The sequence below is a fragment of the Lynx canadensis genome, chromosome C2, assembly GCF_007474595.2.
Source record: "Lynx canadensis isolate LIC74 chromosome C2, mLynCan4.pri.v2, whole genome shotgun sequence".
Classification (NCBI taxonomy): Eukaryota; Metazoa; Chordata; class Mammalia; order Carnivora; family Felidae; genus Lynx; species Lynx canadensis.
This window is the reverse complement of record NC_044311.2, coordinates 97498346-97511780: the sequence shown is the minus strand read 5'-3', so window position 1 is coordinate 97511780 and position 13435 is coordinate 97498346. Positions and strand designations below refer to the sequence as shown.

The window sequence follows — 13435 nt, the reverse complement described above, 5'->3', positions numbered from 1 at the left end:
ACTTTACCAAGTCAGCAATAGTATCTTAGGGACCTGAGAGGGGCAGAAAGAAGAATCAACCTTTCCTAAGGATAGGTGCCCTCTAGTTGCTATAACATCTGGAAGCTGATGCAAAGGCTTTTCTGCTAGAGATTTTTTTTGTATGGAAGGGATTGTCCTATCTGACCAGTAGCTGAAAGAGTTTGATTAGCCTTCTTAATTAAAGCAGAGGTATCCCAAATGGGGGACATGGACCCTAGGAAATACGCAAGTCAGTCTCTTGAAGTTTGAGAAAGTATTGTTTAAAAATATTTCCTAATGAGGTATAATATATACATAAGTACACATTTCATAAGGGTATAACTTAATGAATTTTTCAAACTAAACACATTTGCCTAGCCAGCATCAAGATCAAGAAATAAAACCATAGTAGTATCCTCGAAGTCACCCCTGTTCTTCCCTCTAGTTAGTATCCTCCCCCACCACCACCACACACAGGTAATCACTGACTCCTAAATCTATGCGTTAGTTTTGTCTGTTTTTCAGTTTTAAGTCAATGGAATCCTACAAAAATGTATTCTTCTGTGTCTAATTTATTTCACTTCATATTATGCCTGTGTGTAGTAGGACTAAGTTTTCATCATCTTTCTGTGTATATATTTGAATGTATATAATATAACCGTTCAGTAGTAGATCCATATAATGGATAATGTATATTGTATAATGTATACATTATATAATGTATATATATACACATATAATGTATATATACGTATATATATATACACACACATATATAATGTATAATGTCTAAATAAGTATAACATTTGTTGGGAATGCATTCGCAAAATTTAGAGTTCCTGGCTTAAATTATGATGCCACTTATATGCATATCCTGACTTTAAGGCACAAATGGACTCATTCTCTTTGCTCAGAGAGAACCATTCATAACTAGACTATGATCTTGACCTCAGCTAGACGTTTGCTTTCAATAAACCTATTTTTTGAGCACCCACTATGCACAAGTCTTTGTAGGTACTCTGATACTTAGGCAAAAACCGAAATGGCCCAGGCTCACAAGGAGCCTATGACCAGTGGGAGAAACCGAGTAGTAAACTCAAATAATTACTACAGGTAGAACTGAGTCTATAAAATAGGCACAACTAAAATGAGGTAGGAGGCTGGATGAAGGAAGCTTCCAGGAAGCTAGGAAAGTCACATTAAAAGTCTTAGTATATGAACTTTGAGCCCTTTCAGCTTTCCAGTTTCTAACATGTAATCAGATTTCTCATGACAGAAACAGGATTTTTATTCCCATAGTCTATCATTGCATTATGTTTCAGGTTTAAGGCTGTATGGTATATATAGCTCTTAACAGTCAAAAGGGGGCAGCATTCACCCTTTTTCTGAAAATCAGAATCCTTTGGCCACATCCCTTTCTTTCTAGGAAAAGAATACTTTGATCAGATAGCATTTTAGAACATACATATATTTTAAGCCCCCCTGTTTTAATTGTTCATTTGCAGAGATAGCAACTGATTTGCACCTTCATGTCATTGAGACCAATATATCACACATCTATAAATAAAGTCGGGCTGTCTCTGTGCCCAGAGTTCCCCTATTTCTGCCTTTGTCCCATGACTGGGCGTGGCAGTCTTGCTCAGACTCAGATTGCTAAAGGGCGGTGGCTGGAATGAACAAAAGGAATCAGACCTCTACTTTTACCCTGAGAAAGATTGCCAGGGGAAGCCTGGGGAGAAAGGAATGCTGTGCGCCTCCATTATTGTTTGAATTACCAAATGCTTTTTTTTTTTTCTCTTCTGAATTTTTTACTCTTTAAAAATCTTTTTTTATGAGCATAAAGATTGTATTAAAGGTAAATGAGATATGTGCGCTATGGGGATATATGACTACCCTCAATCTTCAGGGCATTCTTTATTAGCCAAGTAACCTTTAGAGTTTAAGTAATGCAGTTCTTTTCTTGCTGATGCAGTAGCAGAGGGTGTAGTGGTGGAAAATGAGAGGTTTAATGCTCAAGCTGTCAGACTTGAGTATCTCTATGACCTCTAACCACCAGACCATCAGATGACTGATTCTGTTTTGTTAGTCAAAACACTGATTTTAATGACTGACTTCTGTTGCCTCTGTTCTCCTTGATTGGTTTTCAGAAAATCGATGTTAATAGCCAAAATACAAAATTAACTATCTCTTTCTAGATTTCCTCACACCATGTCCAGCTCTAAACAGTACCCTGACTCTTCTTTTTTTAAAGACTAGACCTTAACCAAATGTCCCTGAATGATAAAGGACACTTGCCCGCCCTATAATTAGCTTTTGTAAATATCGAGTCAAAGGTCAGAGCAAAGATCATCTGATTTCTCTTTTGTGAAGAAAACAAGGGTTTTAGTCACTATGACTGATTTCAGAATAGTAGCTAAGGATGAGGTCATTGCTTCCTTTCTGAGCGGAGACTAGGATTGCATTTGGAAGAGTCACAGAAACATATTAATGTTAATATTAGAGAACAATGATAATTTTTGTAGCAGTTACAAATACCTATGACCCTTAGTTTTAGATTTAGTGAAGTACTTTGCCCTGTCAGATAAATGATGCTGAGAGAGCAGCTCTTGAGATGATTGCTGATTACATCATGTCACTGTGCTTTCCCACTTCTAGAAGATGCCATGCCACACAAGAATTTCACAAGGCAAAATAAAATCTCAACCTTTGACTGTGTTAGCACTCATTTGACTAAATTAACAAACATTGAACAATCTAAAAAGACTAAAGCCCATGTGAGAAAGAAGACAAAAATGTTTGCATTTCTGTTGAAATTAAACCTCATGAGGTTGAGATTGTTGTCATTTAAACCAAACAGTAGGGGCGCCTGGGTGGCGCAGTTGGTTAAGCGTCCGACTTCAGCCAGGTCACGATCTCGCGGTCCGTGAGTTCGAGCCCCGCGTCGGGCTCTGGGCTGATGGCTCAGAGCCTGGAGCCTGTTTCCGATTCTGTGTCTCCCTCTCTCTCTGCCCCTCCCCCGTTCATGCTCTGTCTCTCTCTGTCCCAAAAATAAATAAACGTTGAAAAAAAAAATTTTTTTTAAATAAAAAATAAACCAAACAGTAAATTGAAATGTGTGTATCCAGTTACGTGGGTGGCTCAGTCATTTAAGCGTGGGACTCTTGCTTTCAGCTTGGGCTATGATATCCTGGTTCGTGAGTTTGAGCCCTGCATCCAGCTCTGTGGTGATGGTGCAGAGCCTGCATGGGATTCTCTCTCTCTCTCCCTTGCTCTCTGCCCCTCCCCTGCTCATGCTCTCTCTCTCTCAAAAAAAAAAAAAAAAGAAAAAAAAAAGAAAGAAAAAAGAAAAAGAAAAACTTAATAAAAAAATTACTTTAAATGTGTGTATCAAGTGAAGAGTCAGGGCTTCCTCACAGACCAGCAGAGAAAGTTGGGTGACCACCTCTCTTAGGCTGCCAGGGACTGAGGGGATCTCTAGGATGTGAGGCTTTCAACTTTAAAATCAGGGCCACTTGAGGCAAACTGGGAAAAGTTGGTTAGCATAGCTGGAGGACCTCTTTGAGGCCATCTAGTCCCATTACCTTGTTTTACAGTTGAGAAAACCAAGGCCTATAAAATTTTCTTCAAATCTGAAGATCTCTACAGAATCCTTTTTCTCCCTCATTCTTGTCAATGTCTTGTCTTTTCCTAGTTTCTCAGGTCACATATTACATTTAGACCATAGGATCCTACAATGGAAATAAATGGCCCTTCTCATCATGTGGGCCTAGAATGGGGCTGAGCATGGGATTGAGTAGCTCTATTCTTTGATTTGAAGGTCACTTGCCTGGCTGTGGGAATGCCTAGCTACTCTTCAGGGGGGGTGGAGAACACCCTTATCAATAGCTTGTACACTATTCTGCACTTTTCTGAGGGACACGGCAAAGTACCAAAGATCTGCATTCACAGTCACAGAGAAGGGGGAACCAGGTCCTGAGTCTTGGGCTACATCAGGAGTTTAAAACCTTTCCAAAGTAAGGGAGAAGTTGCTGACATCTGTTCATTAGGGTCCTAAGGAAAACACAGGGGTAGAGGCTTAATTCACTCCTGGGAGGATCTGCCTTTCCAAATGAGGACTGTAAAGGGTAATCATTACTTAAATGAATGTATAGGCTGAGTGGGAGGCATAATATAGCTGTGTGTATTGATGAGTTAGGTGATAGAGTGGGATAAAGACTGCTTTCAGTATTTTCTTCAAGTCCTTTTATAGAGAGGAGTGCTTTTATCAGAAAGAAAAAGAGAACTAACAATATTTCATTTCTATTCATCACGAAGAGTAATTATAGAACTGAGAGAACAAACATTGTAAAAACATGGTACAAATGAAACATATTCAGAAACCATGGATCCCTGGATAGTCAAAGCCATTCAGAGCCCTGGTACAACCCTGGTTACCTTCCACTGAAATAGAGACCTGGCTCTTCCATCCCTATTTCCTTTCACCTGCCAAATACATTTCCCCATCTCCTTTTACTGGATTCACCTGTATGCATTCTTCGTTCTCAGCCTGAATATTACCCCTCAGGAAAGTCTCCTCCCTCACCCTCTAATTCTACTTTAGGTCCCCGTGTTAAATGCCATTATAGCATTTCTGTAACTTTTTTTTTTTTAACCATGATTTGACATAAAATGAAACAACATGAATTAAACTAAATTTATACTTATAATAATGTCTGTATCCCTTTTAGACTTAAATTCCATACAGGCAGAGACTGTATCTTTTTTGGTCATTGTGGATTGAGGCTCCAGGCACATAAATACTAATTTTTTGCTGAGTTAATAAACTAACCATTTGGAATGAGTTCAGGGTTTCAGATTTTGTGTAGGATTCCTATTGTATAGATGTATAATATGTGGAAAAATCAATAAAATGTATTATATACAAAAGCATTTCCAATGTATATATATAGTATTGCTGTTCAGAATTGTCTCTATAGAGGACAACTGGATCCAAATGTTGGCTCTTACCTCTAGAAAGTGGTTCTGGAAAGGCTTTGTTTCCCTCATTTGCAAGATAAGGATAATTGTGTCTACTTCACAAGTTTCCCCTGAGGATTAAATGAGATAATACAGGGCAAACATTAAGCATAGTGTCTGGAACACAGGTTTTCCATAATTAAGTTATTAATTTGAGTAAAAATATAGAAACAGGTAAATGGTCAGTTTTTCAAGACGGTGGAAAGTGTAAATGGCTATGTGATTAGAAACAAGGATTTAGTTCTAGTTTTTCCATGGAGTCATCATATGACATTAGGCAAATTACAAATATCTCTGGGCTTAAGATTCTGCAAAATGAGATTTAAAGTGTTCTTTTAGGGTACATGGTGAGAATCAGTGTTGTGAAAGTCCAAAATTTATATAAAGTTGAATGTTATTCTAAGCAGAGTTAGATCTTTTATTAGATTCTTAAAGAGATTGTATTGTAGGTCTGGTTCTTGGAAAGCAGACAGAGATGGAGGTTAGTGTGCAGGAAGTATACCAAGTCGTATTCTTAGCATTGACACTTGTTGGGGAAAGGAAGGAAGTAGGGTTGGGCAGAGGGAGAAGCAAGCAGTCAAATCAAAGGCCTTGGCCAAGCCTTCCTTGATGAACATTTGCCAGATTCTTTAGGATGAACATGACCAATATGACCAGTATCATGACTTCAGCATTTTTTATTTTGAAGTTTGTGGTAGATATTTTGCTACTATCTTCCCAGCACCCCCCCCCCCCCCCCGTGACCTCTTCCTTGTCTCATTCCAACCATGGAATTTATAAGATAGAAGCCATATTCTTACAGACTCTGCTCCAGGGTTGAGTGCCTACCTTAAACCATGGGCATTTTGAGTCAGTTTTGAGAAAGAGTCATTCTTTGGCAATGGGGGACAAAATGTGAAATTCAGTCTGGCATTGCTCATGACCTCTGAGGAAATCATGATGGATTTCAAAACCTACTCCTGCATGTGACATAATAATAAAGAATTTAGTCTCCAAGAAGTCGTAACAATCCTAAATATACATGCACCTAACACATTTCAATTTATATGAAGCAAAAGTTGTTAGAACTGAAAGCAAATATAGATACACTTACAATTATAGCTGGAGAATTCAACACTCTCAGTAATTGAGAGAAGACCAAATCAGTAAGGATATAGAAGACATGAACACTCCAAACCAATTTGAACTAGTTGACATTTATAGAACTCTCTACCCAATAGCAGAAGAATATACATACTGTTTAAATGCATATGAAACATTGATCAAGGTAGACTATGTTCTGGGCTATTAAACCAAAAGAAATTTAAAAGATTGAAATTATAGAGTACATTCTCTTACCATAATGGAACTAACTTAGAAATCCATAACAGCAAGATATCTGGAAAATTCACAAATATTTTAGAAAATAAACACCACTGCTAAATAATCCTTGGGTTAAAAATAAAGTCAGAAAGGAAATTAGAAGATATTGTGGATTAAATGAAAGTAAGAATGCCACACATTAAAATGTGTTGGATGCATCTAGAGCAATGTTATATGTGCAATTCATAGAATTAAATGCTTATATTAGAAAAGAAGAAAGGTCTTAAATCCATGATCTAAGCCTTAAGAATCTAGAAAAAGAAAAATTAAACCTCAAAGCAAACAGAATAAAGGGGAAAAATAAAGAGTAGAAGTCAAAGAGAGAATCCATGAAATGAAAAGCTGGTACTTTGAAAAGGTCAATATAATTGATAAACCCAAACTGAGTCAAGGGGAGGGGAAAAGAGAAGACAAAAAAAAAAAAAAAAAAAAAGACGAATATCCACAATGAAAAAGGAAACATCACTATTCTATAGACATTAAAAGGATAAGGGATTATTACAAACAGCTCTATGTCCGTATAGTCAATAACTGGATGACATAGTCTTTGTCTCGAAAGTCTAGCAAAACTCCTGCAAGAATAGATAACCCCAATAATGTATCTCCTAAAATGTGGTACTTACTAAACTTCTAGGAAAGAAAGAATACCAAATCTACACACACTCTTCCAGAAAATAGAGGTGAATGCTTGTTAACTCATTTTACTATAATGCCAAAACGAGAAAAAATATTACAAATAAACTAAAAATATTCCTAATGAACAGATGCTAAAATCCTCAAAATATCAGAAAATTGAATCCACTATATAAGAAAGGATAATACATTATTGGAGTTTATCCTGTAAATGCAAGGCTGGTTCAGCATTTGAAAATGAATCTGTATAATTCATCATATCAGCAGACTAATGAAAAAAACTACATATTTACAATCTACAAAAGTGTAAAATTTAATACATATACATGACTTATAAAACAACAAAAATTCTCAGCAAACTAGGAATAGGAGACTTAATCCACCTGTGATGGGCATGTACCAAAAAATGTACAACTAACGTCATGTTTAATAATTAATGCTCTTCCCCTAAGATTGGGGGAAAAAAAAACCAATCACGTCTACTCCTACCACTCCTGTTCGACATTACACTGGAGGTCCTAGTTAATAAGGCAAGATCAAGAAACTATTGATACATGCAACAGCATGAATAAATATCAAAGACCATTATGCTCAGTGAATGAAGTCAGACTTAAAAGACTGCAGACTGTATGGTTTCATAGGACATTCTAGAAAACGCAAAACTGTGAGGACAGAAAACCCAGTCAGTGTTTGCCTGGGGATGAGGTTGCAGGGAGAGTTTGATTGCAATGGCTTGAGGGAGGTTTTGGAGAGTGAGAAAACTATTTAATATTTTGTTTATAATGGTGGTTATAGGGCTGTGTTTGTCACCACTCCTTGAACTGTATAATAAAAAGGGTATATTTTGTCATACGTAAATTTTACCTCCATATACTTCACAAAGAAAAGGAGATCCCACCCACAGAGAAAAAAACATGATGCAGATTTGTCTTTGGAACAAAATTCTAGTGGTGTTTTTTTGTCTATAGTTGCATTTTTTTTTTTTTTCCCAGAAGCCTAGATATATCTCTGGTCTTTTTGAGGTTTGATTGTTCATGTATTCTATGAATTATGTGAGTGACTCAGGATATTTCCAATTTACTCTCCATATTTTTACCCAAGCAAGTTTAAATTAGGTTCCTATCCCCTACAACAGCCAGTCCTGAGTAACGCATGGAAATACACTTGCACAGGTAATTGTTATATGAGGATGTGTGAGGAGTGCTATAACAGAGGTAAAAAGTATATGAGAGCAGAGAGGGAAAAGTGATTAAGTTTGACTGGGGAATCTTAAGGATAGACAGTAGATGAGTTGGCCTTGAAGACTTTTTGCAATTGGAGTCAGGGGAAGCATATCTCATTTTGAGCATTATGATATGATTAAACAGACAGATGGATGATTATGTATGGTGTCTTTAGGGGTAAGAGGTGCAGTAGGGCTGAAATGTAGAGACCATGGAACCAGGAAAATGGTGGAAGATAAACTTGGAAAGGTAGACTCTTACCAGACCGAGAGACCTGCCTGTGTGCAAGTGTTTGAACTTTATTCTACAGAGAGTAGGCAAGTGGCATACTCAGAAAAGCATTTTTGAAAGGCAATATAGATGCAGTTTGAGGAATTAGCAGACACAGTTATGGATAGGTCAGTGAGGAGGCAGTTGCACTAGATTAGAAGCCTAAAGATGACATACTCTGAATAGATACAAAGGGTGCGATACTGTTGATGTTATGATAGCAGTTACCACTTATTCACCACTTGCTGTGAGCGAGGCATTGTGCTGAAATGCTTTAAATACACTCTCTCACTTCATCCTGATGATCATATAAGGTGCTTGGTATTATGCCAAGATAGTAACCAATGATTTTTCACTGGGGCCATATAGGTGAAGCTGACCTATTGCCTTTTCCAGCTTCCCAGAGGTGGGAACATTAGGGATAGGCATGTGTTTTAGGCCATCTAAAAAGCATCCTTTTTTTTTCCCCCCTCTCACTACAGCAAATGGTGAGGGACAGATATATAACTCACCATATTTATCTAGATAATTCCTACCAAATTTATAGGACTAATTAGTAAAGGATTAATTTTATCTGCATTTGATAAAAAAATGGAAAAGTTACTTGGAATCATTTATTAATTGATTCTTTATCCCTGTGTTTACCAATGGCTTTTCTTTAAACATTAGTCTTAAGAAATATTCTGTGAAAACATTTTCTATTTTGCACATTACCTGGGAAAACCTTGCATAGAATATCCCCCTCAGAACATATTAAGGCTCTAGAAATCCAGTAGAGAAATCTATTTAACTGTGTTTAATTCACCTTTCTCAAAGTTATGCAATGAAGGTGCCCTTTTCACACATCTATTGGTTACAGTCTACCACATTTTGGGAAATACAACAGTAGGAATTTATCTTCCAAACTATAGTTAAACCATTCAAGATTTTAATAGCTGGATAAAGGCACTGCTCACCTTATCTCCATATCTCTTGAGGCAGCATTTCTCAGCCTTTTTCCTCTAACACTTTCAAAGGTGCAGATCATGATCTGAAAACAAATTGTAAAATGTAAGTGCCAGGGGCATGTTTTGGTCAATTTGGACTTAAGCAATCCCATATAACACCATTACACAGCCTTCAGGATACTCCAGAATTCATTACTTGACAACTGTGGAGAAAATGGTGTCAAAGTTGGCTTATAATTTGCCTGGGACTCCCAGACATAATACCTAAACAGATTTCTTAAGCAAATGAAGGGTTATTGAATGATGTGAGGTAGAAGTTTACATGCTCTGCAGCACAATTACCTGAGAGTCTCACTTTAAAATTTGGAATGTGAAAACAGGCTTAAGGAGTAATTGAGAAAATGCCCAGCATGCCTGGCATAGTACTGGGTGTGGTAAATATGGCAGTAGAAAGATCCAACATTGTTTTCATGGAGCATTCTTGTTGTAACTTCAAGTGTGATATCTCTGATAAACCTCCCATCAATTTATAATTTACCTCAAATTTCTTTCCTTATAAATTTTGATGAAGTGATACATAAAATGCAATGAAAATGAGAAAGAGCAACGTCATTCCTAAAAGAGAAGCATTTTATAAGATCTAAAAGCAGGTTCATACAGAAGGCCATCAGTGGGGCACCTGTGACTACCATAGGATCTGAAATAACAATTATAATTACAAATATTTCTTAGTCATTTCAAACGCAAAGGAACTCTTCTCTCCTCAGGAAACTTCACAGCGTTTTGCTGATGACAAACTGGTGTAATAAAAATAAAGACACACTGAAATGGAATTTTTACAATTGTGATTCTTAAACATTTAGCACTGCTATGGAAAAAAATACAGTACACTTTTACACACCCAAGCTATCTTATTTAAACACTGTTTTGCAAACAATTGAGAAGTCTTAACAATCAATCCATGCTAAAATTAGCTCAAAACATGTGCTCTCTGAATGAATTACATTGAACATGTTCAGGGAATCCAAGATGATTTTAGTTTTTCATTTAGGAAAAACCCACAACTAGTGTTTCTCATTATCTTGTTTAGTAGCTTTTTTTGCTTACCAGAAGGGTTGAGAATTATAGAAACTTCTAGAAGGTATACATGTCTTAGAGATGATGATTTTGAAGCTGAAACAATATGGGGGACAGAAAAGATCATGGGCAATGTTTGAAGGGCAGTATAATCTCTGTTCTGAAAGAGCTTACAATTTATTCGGTGGGAAACCATCATGTATACAACTGATTACAATTAGGGGAATCATGGAGTGAGCATGGAAACTATCCACAAAGCTTACTTTTACAATGACCTGACTTTACTCTTTGCTCTTGTCATCAATATAACATTATTTCTGTATAAAGGAAGAAACTTTTTTTCCCTCTGCCCTACTAGGTTTTCCAGCTGGGGCTCTGCAAATTAGACCAACAGGAGAGAACAAAAATTTGTTTTATATGTGTATTCCACTTATAAATGGGAGCACTCAGATGAGTAACTCAAAGGGGTTGTTAGAACTTGGGCTTAGGTAGCATCTTAACAAAAGAACCATGAATTTTTAGAGAAGTGACAACACAAAGGTCCTTAAGGTTCTAGGGGAAGTAAATTGTAGGGAGGTAAATATATGAAAAAACTAATGAAAGACAAGGGCTAGTTAAGTTATGTAGATTCCTCTGGTGCCATCTCTGCACTATGAATCTAGGGTTGTCTTTGATGATGAACTTTCTGTCCTTCCTGTTAGAGAGTGGAGAATAATACAAATTATATATAAATTTTAGACAAATAGGGGTGGGAAAGAGGTTTTTTGTTTTTTTTTTTTTAATTTGCTTTTCCATTGCCTTGAGAGTTCAAAATAATCTTCATGCCAAAGTGACATGTTTTGTGGTAGTGCTTTCTACTCTTCATCAGGATGTTCTTGTCCTGGAAGACAAAAGTTACATATAACTTCATTGTTCATTCCAGGAACTTCCTGAAAGGCCCATTGACTCTTTAGTAGAAAATATCAAAGACCATTTATACCCCAAGACCTCAGAACTTCTTACTTCAAAATACTTGTGTCTACCAACATCCTAAACCACCATATGATGGTTCTTATCCATTCCTAACCAAGTGTCTTCATTGAAGGAACTGCTTTATTTATTTATTTTTTATTTATTTTTTTATATGCAATTTATTGTCAAATTGGCTTCCATACAACACACAGTGCTCATCCCAACAGGTGTCCTCCTCAATGCCCATCACCCACTTTCCCCTCTCCCCCCCCCCCCCATCAGTTTGTTCTCAGTATTTAAGAGTCTCTTATGGTTTGCCTCCTACCCTGTCTGTAACTTTTTTTTTTCCCCCTTCCCTTCCCCCCTGGTCTTCTGTTGAGTTTCTCAGGATCCATATATGAGTGAAAATATATGGTGTCTATCTTTCTCTGCCTGACTTATTTCACTTAGCATAACACTCTCCAGTTCCATCCACGTTGCTACAGATGGCCAGATTTCATTCTTTCTCATTGCCAAGTAGTATTCCATTGTATATGTAAACCACATCTTCTTTATCCATTCGTCAGTTGATGGACATTTAGGCTCTTTCCATAATTTGGCTATTGTTAAAAGTGCTGCTATAAACATTGGTGTACAGGTGCTCCTATGCATCAGCACTCCTGTATCCCACTAGCAGTGCTATTGCTGGGTCATAGGGTAGATCTATTTTTAATTTTTTGAGGAACCTCCACACTGTTTTCCAGAGTGGCTGCATCAGTTTGCATTCCCACCAACAGTTCAAGAGGGTTCCCATTTCTCCACATCCTCTCCAGCATCTCCTGCTTTGTTGTCTCCTGTTTTGTTGAAGGAACTGCTTTAAGCCAGACTAAAATCTCAATGAATATCCCCGCTTTCTCTCTTTCCCCTCTGAAATGCTACTAAGACTACCAAGGCAGTTTTCTCACTTAACGCAGTGAGATTTGTTTTGTTAACAGGTTGTCTTGCTAATCTTTAGTATATTTGGGGGAATCAGCATTCAAAAATCTTGGGGGCTCCAGGAAATCCAATTGAAATGAGAACACCTTAACACTCTGTTTTGACCTGAACACAGTTTTTCCCTTTGGCCTTTCAAGCCTTTTCTTACCTTACCTTCAGGGGAGTCTCTGAATGGATCACACTTTGGTTTCTTTTCACTGAGCAACTCAAATGTTAGGTTTATTTTTAATTTTAAAAGTAAGAAACCCCTTTCAGGAATCTTTGATTATCTGATCATATTTTAAAAAACTTATCTATGGTGGAAATCTGCCTTATTACCAGTAATGCTGCTATTGTCTCTATGGCTTACATTTTGCTCTTTCCTTTCTCCTAGGATAGAAGCCATTATTACCAGCTCCTTTACTGCAGAGGCCCAGATTGCTAGAGTTGGTGTCCACAAGGGAATATGAGGGCAGAACAAAAGCCTCATGGAGCAAGGAGTTGATGAAAATACCTATGGAATAATGAGCTTCATCATTCACTCCTTTGCCCTGCCCCATCCCTGGGAGATTGTTTCTTTCCCATGCTATCCTACACATGGAAAGGTGAAAGTTTGAAACTCTTCATAAAAGGATAAGAGCAAACAGTGAACAAAAGTTGCTGCATGTGGTGGTGGGGAATGGTTATTTCTTGGTCTGCTCAGGCCATAACAAATATCATAGATTGGGTAACTAAAATTTCTTAACAGTTTCAGTGGCTGGGAATTCTGAGATTAGGGTGCCAGCATGGTTGGGTTCTGGTGAGAACTCTCTTCTGGCCTTGTAGATGGCTGCCTTCTTGCTGTATCCTCAACACGGCAGGGAGGGTGAGGTAGGGTGAGGTAGGGTGGGAGAGGAGCAGGCACTCTGGTCTCTTCTTCTAAGGACCTGAATCTCATCAGGGGGACTCCACCCTCATGACTTCATCTAAACCTAATTATCTCCCAAAAAGCCTATCTCTCTA

General features: G+C 37.5%; 1 long non-coding RNA gene across 1 annotated transcript in view; it reads left to right on the top strand.

Annotated features, from left to right (window-relative positions):
- LOC115523756 overlaps nucleotides 1–13169 on the top strand; it is a 71682-nt gene extending 58513 nt beyond the window's left edge. Inside the window, exon 3 of the long non-coding RNA XR_003971834.1 lies at nucleotides 12828–13169. This is a non-coding gene — a long non-coding RNA (uncharacterized LOC115523756). The remainder of the gene's footprint in view (nucleotides 1–12827) is intronic.
- Nucleotides 13170–13435: the final 266 nt, after the last annotated feature.